Here is a 20388-nt window from a genome sequence, read left to right as displayed (position 1 = left end):
CACAGTCTGAGAGGTTTGTGGTCCTCCCTGCCTTCTGCAGGTTTGGACTCAGGCCCCCTGGCCCCCAATGACTTGGCTTGGCCTCACTGGGTTCTCTGGCTGCCACAGTCCCACTTAGACTGTCTCCAATGGCAGCTTGACTGGTCTTCCTCCTCATCCCACACCTGGGCTCTCTCCACAAGGCAGCCCCTAGGTGTGGCAAAACTTAGTTTAACTGCCCTGTGTGGGTGGATCCTTCCAACCCCACACAGAATCCATGGGACATCCAAGAAGAGATAGCAGAGAGTTAGACATAAGAGTGAGGAGAGAGGTAGAGTGTATTATAAGTGTATTTTACAGTTTGGGTGTATCTTTAAGTTAAAATTAACTTTCTTCCAAGACTGCCTTATCTTTTCTGTACCCATCCCTTTCTTCCAAGACTGCCTTATCTTTTCTGTATCCATTCCATTTCAATGGGTGGAGTCACATATACAGCTATATATGAAAATACAATTTAGTTGGAGGGTATGCGCATGGAGATAGAGTTAGTGCCTCTGGAGACATTATCGGTTGAGAGGGATGTTCTGATCCCTCCCTGGCAGCCTGTATCTACCTCTGTATTTTTTCGTAAAAAAGACACTGCACAAAAGTCAGCATCTCTCTCGTGGCGATTCCAGCATCTGTGGTGCATGGGTGCCGTCCTCTTGATGTGAGTCACCTGACAGTCTCCAACCAACAAGATTCACGTGGTGGCCTACTTAAACCTGGACTTGCTCACTAATCGATGCCAGAACTTCTCCTCTACCCAGACACCATCTCCATGGCTCCAGGCTGTTTGCCGCTGTTCCAGTGTCTGTCTCCAGTTGTCCTCTTCAGTTTGCAAAGCCGCCATCTCTCTACATCAGTCTGCTAGGGCACCTTCCATTAGCTAACCACTTCAGCCTACCAGGACGTCCCTGCTCCCAGATAACCGCCTTAGCTTGTTCAGACATCTGTCTCCAGATCTCCTAGAGAGCTACTCATCTCTGCTCAGCATTCCTTCACATCCACATAGTAGTAGCAGGTCTGCATGAGGTAGAGTCTCCTAAAACCACCCAGCTTCATTCACTCTCCTGGAAAGGAGGCCAGCATTGAGGTTTCCAACCTGAGCCAACAAGATTACAGAATCCTTACAGCAGAAAAGTTCAGTGAATTAACTCTTCCCTTTCCTTTTTAGATTAGGTCCACTGTCTCAGCCAATAGGTCTGTGTCTGTATTATGCCCACATTTATATTTGTTTTCGTTACTCTGTTTTCCTTGTTTCATATTTTAGCTCAGTACAACACTGCAGCAGTTTGTGGTACCTTACAAAAGTAGAGGATAATAAAAATACGAGGGCCGATTGAAAAGTAATGAGACTGCCTCTGTTTTTCTGTCCCATAGGTAGACATGACAACGCTATGCTGGTTATTGTGAAGCTCGATGTGTATGAACCTGCGGTTGGACTGCCGTAGTCTTCTTTGTTTGGTCCGAGCGAGTAGAAGATCTTTGTATGCTTTGTCATGGCGGATAAGAAAGACATGTCTGTGAGATTACATCAGAGATGTGTGATGGAATTTTGAACAATTAGCCGTGCTGCAGTATTACGGTGGTGGAAGCACTTCAAAGAGGGTAATACGCTAGGGACTGACGAAGCACATTCTGGGAGACCATCCACCTCGGGTACAGCTGTCAACATTGCCAAAGCTGCGGAGATGTTTCAAAATGACAGAAGTTTAACTTTACGCAAACTTTCAACTTCACTTGGCATCTCATTCGAACGGGTTCAGCATATTGCGACAAAGGAACTGAAAATGCATCACGCGTGTGCCAGGTGTGTACCCAGAAATCTCACAGAAGAGCAGATGCGACAATGAGTTGAATTGTTGGAGAGGATACCTGATTTCCTGACATAAATTGTGACGTGTGATGAATCGTGGATTCATTATTATGATCCGGAATCCAAACAACAGTCCAGTGTATGGAAACACGCAAATTCGCTTCCACCCAGAAATTAATGTGTGATTCCTTAGGCGTGTAAAGTCATGCTTCTGCTGTTCTTTGATGCACATGGTATGATCAGTTTACTGCACGTCTTTGAATCGTTGTTGAACCCTGCAGAAAATGTATTGAATATGAAGGATGCAATTTTGAAAAAGAAAAATGTTCAGATCCTGTGGAGTCATCTGATTCTGAATAAAAAATCAGTGTCATTACTTTTCAATCAGCTCTCGTACTAATAATCAGTCTAAATGATCCATTCTAGGCTTAGTATTACTTTATAAATCATTTGGCACCATATGTGCTTTACAAGACATCTCATCATGCAAGACATACGAACTGCTCAGTGCTATGCACTGCTGCAACGTTTGTCGCTGATTTAGAGTAGAGTGCCCAGAAAAACTCAGAAAGTTAAATGTTATTGTATTTCCTAGAGCACTATCAATAAGGCAGAGCCACTTGTTTTCTAAATTAAGAGGTGTTTATCTCCCTCTATGTTGTGTCACATAGCCGCAATAGACTCCGTAAAGTGCAACGCGACAAGGCATGGAGCTGTGTGCCTTGTTGCATTGTTTATCCATATTGTGATATGATCCGGGTAGGGATCCCTCTCCTGGGGTAGATGGACACCTCCTTACACACAGCAGCCAGGAAACAGCACTCCAGTCGTGGGTTTTCGTGCAAACTGGTCGGCGCCAGTTTTTATTGTGCAACACCAACAATCAAATAAACAAAACATAAAATAAATGCTAACCCGTCTGGACTCTTAACTAGACATTAAATTCCCTCACTAACCGAACACTAAAACTCACGTCCACAGTACCTTCTGGATTGTGGCAAACAGTGTCTCAGAGCAAGCTAACCTGTGGGCCTGCTCTCCCAGATATGAGACACTGCATCAAAACTCTTACACAGCTATATTGAGCCACTTCCAGGTGTAATCCCTAATTAGCCTGCTCACAGGCTGAAAGGCCTAACACCTGAAATGGCCCTGTGGATGGAGCCCTCCCTTCTCTCACACATCCACACCCCCAGGACCCATTCTCCGGCTTTTACCAAAAGCCGACAGTCAGATCTGTTTGTAAAACAGACTCTTCCTGGGGGATAAAACACATATTACAGGAATCTGGGACACAAATACATGCCATCCCTAACTTCTCCAGTTCTTCTATCACAATAGCTATAATGTTGAATAGTCTGTCACTGGTTATTTAAACCAACTATGTGTTTGTCAGTATCCTGATTTCTTGTAAACATAACATCTACTAATAAATTATACACTTTCTTAAAAATCATCAAACATTTGCAAACAGTTACCAGGAAGATCAGTCAGCCAGGTTTCCTGTTACATCCCTACAAGGGATGTAAACCAACACTATCATATTATGTAAATAAATATTGAATTTGTTTCTTATTTTCCCAACTGCAGTACACATATTTATTTAACTGGAGTAGAATGTCAATGGATTTTTAGTATGTTACCTATGATAAGGGCCCAAATGTAAAAAGATCTGATTTTACTTGTTTGGCAATATAGCCGCTAGTTTTAAAGTGGCAATTAGTTTTAAGGCAAAACCAGGTTGTTTTTGTCTTAAAACTAATTGCTGCTTTAAACTTAGTGGCTATTTTGCCAGAATCACACTGGGACCAGCATACCAGAGCCTATTATATTTGGGCCATGTACTTTTCCGTGGGTTTAATGTTCCTCATGATTTCCTACTTTTTAGTATTATTTGCCCATATCAAATACACTATGGACCATCATATAGATGTAGGAAAGGGCACATTCCAAGCACACCTCTATAACTGATATAAAAATATATATCTAAATATATATGTGCTTATTACATGCTTATTAATCTTACGTTACTGTATTGCCATGTAGCTTTGTTTCTTTTATTAACATTTATTTATATACAGCCAGCATATTCCATAGCACTTTACAATTATACCTTATAACACATTCTGCAATAAGATTTAATACAATGTAAAGTTCAAAAAGAAGCAATAATTGGAAAAACCAATCATCGCTAATGTCTGCTTGTGGGAACGAGTTCACTTCAGTCCCGGGCCGCCGGCCAATCAGCGGCGGCTAACATTATCGGCCGCTCATTCCACGTGGAGGAGCCGCTCATTGGCTAAGCCCACATGGGTCCCAGCCAATGAGCGGTCGCTAATGTCAGCCGCCGCTGATTGGCCGGCGGCCCGGGACTGAAGTGAACTCGTTCCCACGAGCAGATATTAGCACAGTGTAACAACATGCAGAAGCATGTTGTTACACTGTATCTGGCCCACGTATTGGATTTCTGCAGAGAACTTCGAGGGACATAACGGTGAGTATTGGATCTTTTTTTACAGGTAATTCATACGGAAACTTTACGTTGACAAGGGGACATGAACATTTGGAAACAGGTGAGTATGTGTAAGTGTGTTTATGGATGCATTAAAGCTTTATTTTCACTGTGTGTTGTGTGTTTTATTAACCATTTCTTTACAGGTGAACTACAGGTACCAGTGGGCCCGTAATGCCCCACATGCTGGTACTTGTGGTTCTCCAAGTACCAGCATGCGGGGGAGGCTTGCTGGGACCTGTAGTTCCACTGTAAAGACAATGATGAAAAATCAAATTTTTACACTACACCTTACACTATCAACCCACCACCCAGGGGTGGCGGGGATAGTCCCGGGCTATCAGCCTAGGCCAGGGGTGCCCTGGAGAGGGTGACCCCTTTATTGGGGGGTCACCAACTCCCCAGGGATCCCTGGCCTGGGCTGACTAGCGGTCAGGGCTGATGCTGCGTCTGGGGGGCCCGGTGAAAGGGCACCCCTGGCTGTGGCATCAGTCCCCCGTTAGAAAGGGTCCAGGGCTGGTTTTAAATATACGAGGGACCTCACGTCATTTTTTTTCTCCGTGTTTTTAAAACCAGCTCTGTCCCTGTTGCCTTGTGCTGGATCTTAAATTACAGTGGATACCTACACATTTTTTTCCCTGTAATGTTAAGAACCAGGACAGGGGGGGAAGACCTCACGTCATTTTTTTTTTTAAAACAATTTATCTATTTTTTACAAGTCTTAACACACAAGCAGCAAGCACATATCTCACTGATATGTGCTGGCTGCTAGCTCGTGAGAGATTTGCAGAGAGAAAACAATGCAATCTTGGGTGAGTAATCTCCTGCAAAACGAGTTACTCAAGAGAGATATCTCGTTCTGCTTCACCATCGGTCAACTCGATTAGCCTCAAATCGCCTGTTGGTAAATTTGGTAAAATAAAAGGGATTAAATCATCCGAATTTTGGAGAGTTCCAGCGAGATAAATCAATATGAAAATTGGGACCATCTCGAATCTTAGTAAATTTACCCCTCAGTGTTTGATACTGTATGAACAATATTTTCAAATATATTCTCTAAAATATTTGCCTCAATCATTCCACATCTGACAGCAAAATTTTGCATGTTTCACAGGGTATTTCCTAGTTCTACTCCAGCCACACCACAGAGCACAAAGAAAGGACTATCATTGTCCTAGCTCTAGGCTATTTCTAGTCTATGAATCCTGTAAAATGCTTATTTATTGTAATTTAATCAGTGGCGTAGGTAGGGTGTTTGGAGACTTGGGCAAGTTAAAATACGGAGCCCCATTCCAAAGTATGTGCGCGTGTCAAAAAGTGGGCGTGACCACTGGAAAATGGGGGCATGTCAACATGACACACCACCGTTTCTCGTCACTCTGGGAACATTCTTTTCCATTCCATATGCACCTTAATGCCCCAGTAGTAGTGCCCCTTATGCAATGTCCCCAATAGCAGTGCCACCTGTAGTAGTGCCCTTTATACAGTGCCTCCAGTAGTGCCCCCTGTAGTGCCACTTATACAGTGCCCCTTATGCAGTGCCCCCCAGTAGTGCCTCTTATACAGTGCCCCCAGTAATGCCCCTTATACAATGCCGCTAGTAGTGATCCCCCTATTGCAGTGTCCTCAGTAGTGCCCCTTGGAGTGGTCCCCCCTATGCAGTGCCCCCAGTAGTGGTCCCCCCTATGCACTGTCCCTTATACAGTGCCCCCAGTAGTTGCTCCCTATGCAGTGGCCCTTATACAGTGCCCCAGTAGTGGTCACCCTTATACAGCACTCCCAGTAGTGTCCCCCCTATGCAGTGCCCCTAGTAGTGGTCCCCCTTATGCATTGCTCCCAGTAGGGCCCCTTATACAGTGACCCCAGTAGTGGTCCCCCCTATGCAGTGCCCCTTATACAGTACCCCCAGTAGTAGTCCCCCCTATGCAGTACCCCCAGTAGTGGTCCCCTATGCAGTGCCCCCAGTAGTGCCCATTATACAGTGCCCCCAGTAGTAGTCCCCCCTATGCAGTGCCCTTTATATAGTGCCCTCAGTAGTAGTCCTCCGTTTGCAGTAGTTCCCCCTATGCAGTACCCCCAGTAGTGGTCCCCTATGCAGTGCCCCCAGTAGTGCCCGTTATACAGTGCCCCCAGTAGTAGTCCCCCCTATGCAGTGCCCTTTATATAATGCCCTCAGTAGTAGTCCTCCATTTGCAGGCATTACAGTGCCCCTTCTGTAATGCCTCCAGTAGTAGTCCCCCCTATACAGTACCCCCAGTAGTAGTCCCCCCTATGCAGTACCCCCAGTAGTGGTCCCCTATGCAGTGCCCATTATACAGTGCCCCCAGTAGTAGTCCCCCCTTTGCAGTGCCCTTTATATAGTGCCCTCAGTAGTAGTCCTCCATTTGCAGGCATTACAGTGCCCCTTCTGTAATGCCTCCAGTAGTAGTCCCCCCTATGCAGCGCCCCCAGTAGTGCCCCTTATATAGTGCCTCCAGTAGTAATTCCCTATGCAGTGCCCCTTATAAAGTGCCCCCAGTAGTAGTGCCCCCAGTAGTGGTCCCCCCTATGCAGTGACCCCAGTAGTACCCGGCGGCAGTGTTTGTTACTGTGTTGTGCAGACCGCACTACACTGACTTGAAACCAGTGTTCTGGACCACAACCACCACGCCGCCAGTCTGATGGCGCCCAGGACACATGCACTGCTCGACCCCCCTAAATATACCACTAAATTTAATTTGTATAGTTCCACCGTATTACACAGTGCTTTCCAGAGAATATTGAATTACTTACATCAGTAGCTGCAGCATTACAGTTTATCGTCTATGGGGCATATTTACCAACAATTCCAGAGCTTGGTAAATCCTACAGATTAGGTTTCTGTGGAGACTGCTTTTGTGGTCGGAAATAGAGGCATCCGATATCTGCCGCGGTCCCTCCTTCTTACATCCTGGGAATGCTTAGATGTTGTGGTGATTCCCAAAAACTTCTGTTTTGGGGGCACTTCCCACAAAACAACTTTAGTTATCAAGCCCCTAAATCTAACACATACTTGTACACATTTTTTTTTCAGAAGCCAATTCATCTTTTTGGACTGTGGATGGAAACTGGGAGGAACCTCGCACAAACGGGGAGAACATACAAACCCACATGGTTAGTACCCAAATTAGATTTTTTTACCCATAACCTCATCACTGTAAGGCAGCAATACTAACCACAATGTCACCATTTACAAATACAGCATTGAATAAAGTCTGATGGAATGGCGCCACAAAAGCACAACTTGGAGATTGTCTTTGCATCTCTGAGAGACAGCCTGTTCCATTTGCAAGATTCAATTGGAACAATTTGCTGTGATTTTGTAAATCTTTATGTATGAGCATACAGTACATCTCAATTAAAGAGCCATGTACTTCATTGTCCAAAACCACCATGCTCTACCAATTTGACAGCCATGACTCATTAAAATATCATTAGTATGTGAATTAGAAGTACTCCTTTCTAATAGATGCTTTATGCCAAAGTTGTTGCTTGATAAAGCCAGACGTTTGCTACAATTCTATAAGATAATTAATTACAAGGGGCACTCTCCTGTTGAAGTCTATGGTGAGTTATTTACACACCCAAGCTAAGCTATTTTAATAAATAAATTTGCAGTGAACCAATCAGAAATTGTCTAGTGCAATTTATGGAATGAAAGCAAATGTGATTGGTTGCTATGATTTCATGTAAAGTATAAAGTGCTCTCGGTGTTAATAGCAAATGCATTTTTCCTAGTACCGTGTTTCCCCGATAATAAGACACTGTCTTATTTTTTTTTTTTGGTCAAAAAAACTCCATAGGGCTTATTTTAATTAACATTGACAGCAATTTCAATAAACAGATAAGTGTGAACAAAAAAATTTACCTTTATTCAAAAATGATCATGTCATCTTCTTCAACAACATCATCATAAGTGTCCATACCCCGAATTCCGATCTGGATTTTTTGCACCTCCATTTCATGCAGAAGTGGACCCAATCGTCTCTGCTCTCCTCCGCGGCGCTGCTGTAAATGACGCTGCCACACGCTCACTGTGAGAGAGTGAGACGCTGCAGCTGTCATTGGATGCCACTGTTAAATCTTTAACAGCGGCATCCATTTCATGCAGGGGGGCAAAGCTGGGGGGCATTTTAGTGTAGCGCAGGGACCGGGCAAAATGGGGATTTTGTTAGGGCTTAGTTTCAGGGTAGGGCTTATTTTGGACCGTTTTTCAAAAGTAAGGGTAGGGCTTATTTTTGGGGGAACACTGTATGACATTATACTACTCACCTTAAATAGATGAGCAACATCTATTGTGTGATAGAATTCAGGCTGTCACAGATCCTTGATCTCTTAATGATGCACTCTTGTATAGATCAATCCTGCCCTGAGCTTTTACATCCTTTATTTCCAATAGGTATTAAAAACAACACAGTGCAAACAGCATTAATAAAAGCAGATAAAGGCCCTGATTCAGCTTCAGACGGAATAGCTAAGCTGCACGCAAGTATCTTAGCTATTCCGTCTGTGCTGATAAGGTAATGCGCAGGAAGCATCACGCCTCCTGCTGCATTACGTATCCGTGCTGCGTTGTCCAACGCAGCATTGGACACTATGCGGACCATCGGCCAGCTAAGGTGACCCAAGGGTCACACAGCCGGCTGTCGCAGCAGCGAGGAAGAGACCAGGAAATCTCCGTCGGCCGAGGAAGATCCTGGCCTCTTCCCTCCTCCCCAACAGCAGCGATACGCCTCCATTTCAGGAACGGAGGACATCGCCGCCCCATCCCCACCCCCAAATGGCAGCAGACTGTCAATCACTGACAGTCTGCTGCCAGTTTACGTGCAGGCTCGCAGACCCATTCTACACATGCGCAGAAAGGGTCTGGCGCCTGCACAGAATGAGTCTGGTGCCTGCGCAGATTCCCTAACGTGCACTGCTGAATTAAGCTCAAAGTACATAAGGAAGACTAACAAGATATATTCAGATTGCCCAGATATGCTGATCTTTACATAGGTTATGGGAAATAAATCATATTTGAACCAATAACCCAAATGGTATGAAACTTTTACATGGAAAGGATACCATATATGGTTACATAATTAAAAAAAAAAAAAATTGTAATAATGACAATGAAATATTCACTTCTACTACTAATGACATACATGGTATTAAAACCTTGAATGATTCTATGATTGGTGCAAAATTAAAATGGCGACACATTGTAGAAAATTAGATAGAGCTGCTCTGCTATTTTGGTGTCACACCCTCGGATGGTGTCACCAAGCAGCATTGATAGGTAAATACTGTACCTGAAGAAACTAGGGGCTGCCCAGCAGCTCCCAGAGTGCTGGGCAAGCCCCCAACATTATGATAACGGGTGTGTGAGGTGCAGTCAAGCCCCCCAAATGTCATATAACTGGGGACGTGGCAAAGCAAGTGTGAGACCACGTCCCTTTCCAACACAAACGTGTCAGGCAGTTTCGGTGCACTGGGCAACACTAAGCCCTGTGACCCCACTGGTTGCATATGCTAGGTTTACATTAGAAGTACTTACAGCCTTATACACATACACCCAACCAGGCCATAAGCACAATAAAAGTTTATTAACCTTTTCTTGTGATATTTCAAAAAATACCAGCTATAATCTTCCTTCTTGTGAAATGAAAGTAGCAAAATAATAAATAATAATAATAATAATAATAATAATATGCCTGTAACACCCCAAATTTATGGGGTAAAGCTAATGATAGGTGTAGTAATCCCTAGTTCTTCCTTCTTTACAGAGAGGTAAGGAGGTAAGCACATTGCACTTTGGTAAGCTGTGTTATTTAAGGTTATTGCAAAGATCATTTACTGTGAATCTTCCTTTACATTTACTTTTACAATATACATAACAAGTAATGTTCCCCCAATAAAAGTCTAGTGCTTTATTGTTGGTGCACAATTAGTTACCGCAGGGCCGAAACTAGGATATCTGTCACCCGGTGCAAGGCAGCAATTTTGCGCCCCCCTCCCTTCCCGTACCTGGATTTTGTCCTTGCTCCTCCATAAGGCAGTACATTACTCAGACGTCCCTGGTATAGTGACTTACATTATTCCATACACCATAATGCCCATTACACATTATGCCACACACTGTAATGCCTATTACCAAAGTGCCACTTACATATTTGCCCGACACCATTTTATGCCCCACAGTAATGCTTCTAATTACTTTAAAATTACCTGCTCGTTGCCAGGGGTTACATGCTCATTGACAGGGGGTTTCATGCTTGTTGCCAGGGGATTTATGCTCATTGCCAGGGGATTTCAAGCTTGTTGTCAGGGGTTGCATGCTCGTTGCCATGGGGTTCCATGCTCGTTGCCATGGGGTTCCATGCTCATTGCCATGGGGTTCCATGCTCGTTGCCATGGGGGTTTATGCTCAGCCAGGGGGGTTTGAAGGGAGAAGATGCAGCTCCCAGCATCCTCTCCCTGCAGCGCCAGCGTTCCCGGCACTTCCGGGAACGCTGTGTGCATTGCGCTCTGCTAACAGACACTAGAGGTCCGGTAGGACCTCTAGCATCTGTCTCTTCCTTGGCGGCGGACATTTTTTGATGGCCGTTTTCAGCAGAGTCCATGCGGACGGCTAGTCCGCATGGAATCTGCTGAAAACGGCCATCCAAAAATGGCCGCCGCCAAGAAAGAGACAGACACTAGAGGTCCAGTAAGGACCTCTAGCTTTAGTCTCCTCTTCGGCGGCGGCCATTTTCAGATGGCAGAGTCTGCTTTTTCACCCCCCCGCAATCCCCTCCCGGTGCACGTGCACCTCTAGCCCCCCCTAGTTGCGGCCCTGGTTACCGGATCACTTACTCTTACTCCTTTCTGTATTTGTTCACTAACTGGTAACGTCCAATAAGTCTGAATTCCACTGCCGGTGACTTTTACTGTGGCTTAGTTCGGTTTGTGTCAGCTTTCTACCAGCTCCCGACTGTCCCCGGCTTTTTGGACCTTCTTTCAGGTAACAGCAGGGTGACGAGTCTCTCTCCCTATCAAGCTCGCCTCGTACAGGTCCTTAAAACTGCCTCCCTTCACTGTTGTCCAGAAGGCAGCAGGTCTCACTGGGCACCCTCTCCCAGCTCTGTTACCGGCAACTCAGAGCCGACCATCATTGTTCCACTAATTCACCCAGCGCAGCTTTCATCAGGCCAAACGCTACCTCAGCACTGTTCAATGGCCGGTGAGTCTCTGTGCGTGTCCCGGATGCTTTCTGCTGGGACCGTGAGCTTGAGCAGCCAGCTGTCATTTTCAGTCAACTGTCCGTTCTGCCCGCATGCCCACCACTGCAGCCGTCCTCAATGTCCACTGTCACCAATGCCAAACAGTGCAGAGCTACATGCACATTATATTTAGACACTAGGGCATACTAGCATAAAGTGGCACTTCCAGTTTTTGGGGTACCACATGCCCACAAAATCATATATGCACAATTAATAAAGTAGGCACTTATAAGCATCAGAGGTGAATTTCAATCGGAATCGGCTAACTAGTGCTGGTGACCATCATCATCTCATCATCGTGTATTTACACCAGGCACCCACAAGTGCTACAGCTACTGACAGGCATTTCTGTAGCAAAAATAACATGGGCCTAAAAATGATGGAAATAGAATGAGTTACTTGGACCTAGAGACAAATTATGTTATAATAATTGGAAGCTGTTTGAATACATAAACTTAGAAGATTAAAACACTCACTCATTTAAATATCAAACTCTTAATCAACTTTACTCACCATTTTCAGGCTGATGCACAAACAAAATATAGGCATCCAAAAATGCACTAAGCAAGAGTACGCGTAAAAAATAAGTTTACTATCAATATTTATCCATCTTTGGTGCATAGGTGCCAGACAGAGATCAGATATACAATCAGCCAAGGACCCTTTACATCATATTCTCCATGAATACAGTAATCCTACATTAACAATGCATATGTCTTGTGAGCCGAGACATCGAATTAGCAAAATAGTTTTTTATTTTCTTTATTACCTAGACCACTTTATTATTTATGTGTATTGTACTGTGACTGAACCACTACTAGCACACTGCTTAATAATAATTCAGTTAAATGAAACAAGGAGACAAACTATTTCATCTAATTTTGTAATTATGCTGTTATTACCTCTATGGCTGTCACTACTTTGGCACATTTTCTCTAGATGTCTCCTAAAGAATGTCATTTGTAACTCTATTGCTGACTTGTTTCTGTAAGCCAATTGATCGGCCAATATATCTGGTGCCTGTCGGCCAGTGTGTACCAAGGATATGTCTGTGAACGATGTCGTTCACAGACATATTACATTGGCTGTGCTGCACAGCCGATGGACAGATATGTCTGCAGATATATCTGTCCATCGGTTATTGTATACGGGCGGTGAGCACGACCCCCGGCCAGCGAGATTCAGGGCTGGCTGGAAGATGATGGTCTTTCAGTGTATATAAACGATCATCATTATCTACAGATATATCTGCAGATCACTCGTCTTACAGATACATCTTTGATGTGTGTACCCTACTTAAGACTAAGCTGTTGCAAACATAGTGGGTCTCCAGACACACAGTGGAGGTATTGTATGCAATTGTGGCTGGATGTAAAACAGAAGTGAGGAGGCATGGGTGGAAATGGGTAGGCATAATGGAAGGGGGATGTTTTAAATATAGCCTGGAAATTGATTTAATAGAAATGTTTCCTGTTCTAAAACAAAGATTAAATTCTTCCTGGTGGTATTAGGACTACATGAGTACCATCCACGGCCTCTATCACATGCGAAAATAACTTAATGGAGTACAAATACTGCTTTATCGGCAAGTTTAGGGATTCCTCATTCAATGGCAAATTAACAAACTGCCTGATATGTGGCAGGATTACCTATAGTAACTAACATTTCTGGTACCACACCTACTCCGGTCTGGAACAAGCCAGTCAACCATTTATGTAACACAGGAAACTATTTAGTTAATGGTAGTATCACTGAGCGGATAGTAATCATAGACTCAAGATCACTGTATAATCTTCAGAGTTTTCATGATGACATGAACCGGCATCTCACCTCTGTGCCCGGAATCCCAAACAGTCCAACACGTGACCTGTACACACATTGTACCTGTGCCTTTGTTGTTGGTTATGCTGAGGGCGATGACACTACAGTGAAATAAGCAACGCCATTGGTTCAAGAGAATTCTATATGTAAGCTAAAGGGGAGAGAGGTTTTTTTTGTGTTTACTGCATGGCTTGGGATACATTTGAAGAAATACTGAGAAAATAAGAAAGTATACTGACTTTTTGTGCAAATGGTTTCCCAAGATCTGAATCTCGTTCTGTCACTTAACTTGTTAAGAATACAGTTGGTTATGGATTGCAGACATCTGCCAACTGTATCACATTGAAGAAAGCGACACTGTTAGAGACTGTACCCTCTCTCTCCTTCTTCCCCATCCCCCTCTACTTCCATTAATGTTCTCATTTGTTTTTGTCTCTTGTCAATTATGTTAAATAGAGTATAGTATTTAAAAACTGTACTATTTTCTTATACAGATATGACTATGCTGTTATGATGTCATTTAACTTGTGGTATAAAATAAAATAAAAAAATTTTCATGAAAAAATAAATAAAATGAAAAAAATTACTAATAAATATTGCAGGGTATATTTATAAAAAAATTACACATTTAATCTTGTTACATTATAGCAAAAGATTATACAATGTAATCCCAAAAACACATATGACACATTTGCAATATAATAATTGAATTGCAATTAAATAATAATAAAAAAAGTAGATGTGGAAATCCACAAAAAAATATTAGGGATTAAAATCAAACATTAGCGATCACTTTACATCTTACATATCTCAGGGACCTACATACAGGAGCCCTGTCCCTGTATTTTGGTGGCTGCAGTCAATACTTAATTTCTTATTGTCACAAAAAGAAATTATAGTTATCTGAAATATAAAGAGGGGATTGGTAAATATGTCCCTAAGAGAAACATTTGTGACAGCATGAATTCTATTCTCATCAATTTAACATCACTAGGATACATACACTTGCTAATAATACACACAGCACTGAATATTTTTCATTTTTTTCTATTTGGGTATTTGATGTATGCTGAAATATTAATGTTGTTCTTGGACAAAAAGTATCAATAAATCCTACTTTGAAATAAAATATATTTAATGTTTAAAGGGCCAGTGAAACTAATCTTCAGCATTCACAATAGAGCTTTTAGAGGCACATTTAGGGATTATTGCAGCAATAGGAAATTAAGTTTTGTCTTGCTGTATCAAAACTCACATGCAGGAACAGGGGCCCCAAAAGAAGCCCGTCCCTGCAATGTGTTTGGAGTGAAGTGCTTTGTATTCCGGAACTTGTGAAATCTGACAGATTCACAGCCCCCATAGAAACTACTGTCACAAATGGAGGTACTGCAGCAGATATGGAGATGGTACATTCAGGGGATACTTAATATTGGTGGGTAAAAAAATGGTGTTTTGGGGGGATATCCCGCAAATATTGTTTGATAAATAAGTTCCCTAGTAACATGAGTTGCAACATACATTTTAAAAATTTGGTGTTGTAGCAAATCATTTGAAACAAATGGTCTTATCTGTAAACATTCTTTCTTACAGGGTAAATAAATCATTTCTATTTTTTATTATGCAGTGATTTACATGGGAGGTTTAATATCTGCACAACAGTCTCTGTCCAAATGTAGCTCACAGGTAAATTATCATATACTTAATAGGGCTAATGTTGAAGATGGCGAATGCTCCCGCAGTCAAGCTCCGAAAATATTGTATTTTCAGAGCTTGATGAATTCTGCCCCCGTACTAGTGTATGGGGAGAGCGGGCCATTCCATGAGAGGAAGGTAAGCAGGAGATATATTTGACATTTCCTGCTTTACCTACTTGATGAATGTCTCGATAACTTAATTTCTACAATTGCAGGTGAAAATGTTAATTTTCACCTGCTTTTGTAGAAATGAAGTGATGATCAATAGACCCCATAGACCTGTGGGGCCCTCTGCAAGAATTTCCTTTGGTGCTTCTCCCCAGTACTGCCCCAATGCCTCACACTCACACTGCCCCATAGCCTTACACCCACACTGCCCCATAGCCTCACACACACTCACTGCCCTTATGTCTTCACACACTTACTGCCCCCCATAGCCTCACACACATTCTGTTCCCATAGCCTCACATCCACATTGCCCCATAGCCTCACAAACACTTACTGTCCCATGGCCTCACACACTCACTACCCACATTGCCTCACACACATGCTGTCCCCATAGCCTCACACACATGCTGTCCCCATAGCCTCACACACTCGCTGCCACAGAGCCTCACACACACTCACTGCCCCATAGCCTCACACACACTGCCCCATAGCCTAACACACATGCTGCCCCCATAGCCTCACACACTCGCTGCCACATAGCCTCACAAACACTTACTGTCCCATGGCCTCACACACATGCTGTCCCCATAGCCTCACACACTCTGTCCCCATAGCCTCACACATACTGCCCCCATAGTCTCACACACGCACACACACACACACACACGCTGTCCCCATAGCCTCACACACTCGCTGCCACATAGCCTCACATACACACACTGCCCCCATAGCCTCACACACATGCTGTCCCCATAGCCTCACACACACTGTCCCCATAGCCTCACACACACTGCCCCCATAGTCTCACACACACTGCCACCATAGCCTCACACACACTGTCCCCATAGTCTCACACACACTGCCCCCATAGCCTCACACACACTGCCTCCATAGCCTCACACACACTGTGCCCCATAGCCTAACACACACACTGCCACCATAGCCTCACACACACTGTCCCCATAGCCTCACACACACTGCCCCCATAGCCTCACACACACTGTGCCCCATAGCCTCACACACACTGTGCCCCATAGCCTCACACACACTGTGCCCCATAGCCTCACACACACTGTGCCCCATAGCCTCACACACACTGCCCCCATAGCCTCACACACGCTGTCCCCATAGCCTCACACACACTGCCCCCATAGTCTCACACACACTGCCCCCATAGCCTCACACACACTGTCCCCATAGCCTCACACACACTGCCCCCATAGCCTCACACACACTGCCCCCATAGCCTCACACACACTGTGCCCCATAGCCTAACACACACACTGTGCCCCATAGCCTAACACACACACTGCCCTGCCAACAGCAAAACTGTGGCAGAGCATGCTGGGATGTGTAGATTCACAGCAGTTGGAGGGCCGCATGTTGAATCCTCTTGTTATAGAGACTGAGTAGCAAAAACATTTATTTTTATAGTCATTGTATTGAAATGTGCAATCTTGTCTACTAAAACCCCATCTAAAATGTCCGTCTTTTTACTAACAGTACATTATATGACTTGTATTCTTTCCAGGTGTATAAATTGTATGACTATTTTAAATCAGGAGATTTGTAATAATGCGGATCAATATACATTAAATTGCACAGTTTACAAACCAAAATTAAAACTGCCAAAAAAATGTGGTTTTGTGAAACTGCACATTAATTAATTTACACTATGGACTGGGAGAGGAAACGAGCACCAAAATTCCATACAGATGGTACCTTGGATAGAATGGAGGCACACAGAGAAAATAAAAATGCAGGTGCACATGCTAAGCACGAAGAACACTGAGGCATGCATTTTTGGCCATTTTTGTGCCCCATGTTAAATTGAAGAGATAAGTATAATGGTTCTGACTGTCAGTGTTCTTAGTGCTTAGAGCATTGGTGGGCAATAAGAAGCCCTCCAGCTGTTGTGGAACTACACATCCCAGCATGCACTGCCACAGTTTTACTATCAGGTCATGCTAAAACTGTAGCAGTGCATGCTGGGATGAGTAGTTCCACAACAGCTGAGGAGTTGCTTATTGACCACCCCTGGCTTAGAGTGTGCATCTGCATTTTTATTTTTTCTGTGTGGAACTACTAGCCTAAGCATGTAACACCTCGTATTCTGTTTAGAATTAGGGTGTGCAGGCCAAGGCCCCCACACCCACATAGAATGGAGGCAGCAATGCTTACCACCATGCAGCCCAAGTCATCACAACATATTTCAAATATGGTTAGAGAGGTCTGTGAACCATTTTTATGTATGGTAAGTCAGATGATTACACTACAGGTTGCGGATTACCAGAATTTACGTAGTACAGTAGCTAACATTGCATATTTATATAACAAAATCGACTGATGATAAAAATGATGTCATCATGCTGGCAGTTAGTATGAACTTTGACCCCTCCCACCTGTGTCAGAGATGCACAGAAGGGAGTGAAGGGATGGTGAACTGATAAAGGGGGAGATGCATCAAACCTTGGAAAGAGATTAAGTACCAACCAATCAGCTTCTGCTAGTTTGCTGGCTGTGTTTGAAAAATTATAGTTAAGAGCATATTAATTGGTATTTTATCTCCCCCAGGGAAAGATTGTGGGGGAGGGAGAAGGAGAGGTGGGAAGAGAGAGAAAGGGGGCGGAGAAAAAGTAGCGGAGGAGAGCGAGTATGAGGGTAGGAGGAGAAAGATGGAGAGAAATGGAGAGGAGGAGAGAAAAAAAAATAAAAAAGTAAAAGCCAGGCTACGACAGGCATTACAGCTAGTTGTCTATGTAAAACAATGCAAAATATGTAAGCATTTTATAATAAATATTTATCTTTCTGTTAAACTGCTTTACAAAATGACTTCAATTAATGTTTCAGTATTTGAAAACGTATATACTGGATTGTACATAATCATACACTAAAAGCAACACTCCAGGACTGGTAATGAAATAAGATTACCATTAATATATTTTTGTTAGTTTTTACTGTTGCAAACAGAGGATGCAGATGGCCTTTGCTGTGCTAATCTCTGCCTTTTCTTGTCCCTTGTTCTTATATTTGGCAGATAATATAAAGAAATGTGTAAACACTGATATTAGTGTTAAACACACAGGAGATTTTATTCAGCAGAGGACACCAGTATTCATTCTGCCATGCCATTTTGGAGTGAACCTTTATGTAAATTAAAAGTCACCTTGAGTATACAGAAATTGGGGCAGGAGAGAAAAAATACAATTCCCTTTATTTGCTTGCTTTGCTTCATTCTGTGTCTCTCTGCAATGGAATATTGATTTTACTTTGCTAGGATTTTGAAGCAGTGTTGTAAAATAAACTTACATTGTAGATACAAAGTGAACTTTGAGCTAAGTTTTGTTTTTAAATCTTTTTTTATTAATTAGATAAAAAGTATCATCATACAAAATGAAACTATAACAGAAAATTATTATCTAGGTTTTCTGGTGCTCATATTTGATTTTAGAGGCTATACCAAGGCTGCTTGTTTGTTCACTTTTTTATCTAACTTATTACATGAATTCATAGTACTTATATTGTATACAAAATCAACACGCTGACTATTGCTGGCTGCAGTACCTGCCATTGGATTGTGCTGCATGCTTTTTATTCATCGGTATATTGTAAGTACAAACCTGTGATTAAAACTATCGCTTTTAAAGGCAATCTGCACTATTATTCTATTCTCTCTTTTTGTGTCCCTCCATGCCTATGGTGTTGACCAGTGCAATAAGGGCAAATGGGCATAAGTTCACAACAGAGTCATATCAGTGGAATCTAGAAATTGGAATCCCTCATTCCTGAACTGCCTGGGACTCATTTGAATGATCTACCAAGTTTAACCATATTTGGTGACGATTGGTGATTTTTGTATACATGTTAAGTGGAGAGCACTTTTAGATTTTTGCACATTCTTTGTTCTATATATGTTAATGAGTATTATATTGGGTGTATACTCATTGTTTTTTTTAATGCACATTCTTTTCCTTCCTTTTTTTTAGAGGAGTGGTACCTGAAATTGTGGGCAAACTCTGCCCAAGGTAATAAATCGACCCAGTCATCTTGAGAGGAGGATATTAAGAGTCTAAAAAAAGTTTCCAGTTCCTGGTTCACCTTCTCGGTCTGGCCATTGGTCTGAGGGTGATAGGCTGACGAAAACTTCAACTTAATCCTGCAAGAAGCATATAGGGCCCTCAAAAATCTTGCCACAAATTGTACCCCATGGTCAGATATGATCTCTTTGGGCAAGCCATGAAGTCTGAAGATCTCTTGGATAATCACCTTTGCCAACTGAGGAGCGGAAGGAAGGCCAGTTAAATTAAAGGAACGAAGTGGGCCATTTTTTAAACCGGTCGACCACTATCCAAATAGTATTGTATCCCTTAGAAAGTGGCAATTCAGAAATTAAATCCATTGAGAGATGGGTCCAAGGAGCATTCGGCACAGGCAGCGGACGTAGAGGACCAACAACTTTTTTACGATTGGACTTATGCTGGGCACATTTGGCACAAGATACAATGAAGTTACGGACATCTTCCCGCATAGTGGGCCACCAATAAGACCAGATAGAAAGACAAACTGCGCTTTAATACTTATGCTGGGACATAAGATAATAACACATGTGGATAAGCATAAATATAATTTATTATACTAGAAAATATATATATATGATAACAAATGACATAAACATACAAAGGTAGACACAAATATGTGTGTGTGTGTGTGTGTGTGTGTGTATGTGCAAGTAGGAATGCACACATATAGACAGACACATAAAACTAATCCATTAGCCAATGTGCAATAAATGAATTAGAACTGAAATAAATAACAAATTTGTATCAAAAGTTGAAATTGATCAGACTCCTGTGGGGGAAAAAAAAAAAAAAAGTATCTCAATAGCTTGGATACAAATGGCAACATAAAAACATAAAAACTGTTTAGGAACACACAATTCAGGGCTGTGATAAACAACCCATGTGATGGATATAATGTCCAAAATCAGAAAAAATCTTACATGATTCCTGGGTGGACAGAATCAGATGTCTGTCATTATGATATCTCTTCTTATAGATGTTTATTACTGGTAAATTTAGATAGTGCCCGTCACAG

General features: G+C 42.7%; 1 long non-coding RNA gene across 1 annotated transcript in view; it reads left to right on the top strand.

The window, feature by feature from the left end:
- LOC148474884 (uncharacterized) overlaps positions 1-19897 on the top strand; it is a 74717-nt gene extending 54820 nt beyond the window's left edge. Inside the window, exons 3-4 of the long non-coding RNA XR_015872819.1 lie at positions 7402-7481; positions 19281-19897. This is a non-coding gene — a long non-coding RNA (uncharacterized LOC148474884). The remainder of the gene's footprint in view (positions 1-7401; positions 7482-19280) is intronic.
- Positions 19898-20388: the final 491 nt, after the last annotated feature.

The sequence above is a fragment of the Taudactylus pleione genome, unplaced genomic scaffold (assembly GCF_031769625.1).
Source record: "Taudactylus pleione unplaced genomic scaffold, aTauple2 ptg000803l, whole genome shotgun sequence".
NCBI classification, from domain to species: domain Eukaryota; kingdom Metazoa; phylum Chordata; class Amphibia; order Anura; family Myobatrachidae; genus Taudactylus; species Taudactylus pleione.
This window is presented reverse-complemented; position numbering and strand designations above follow the sequence as displayed.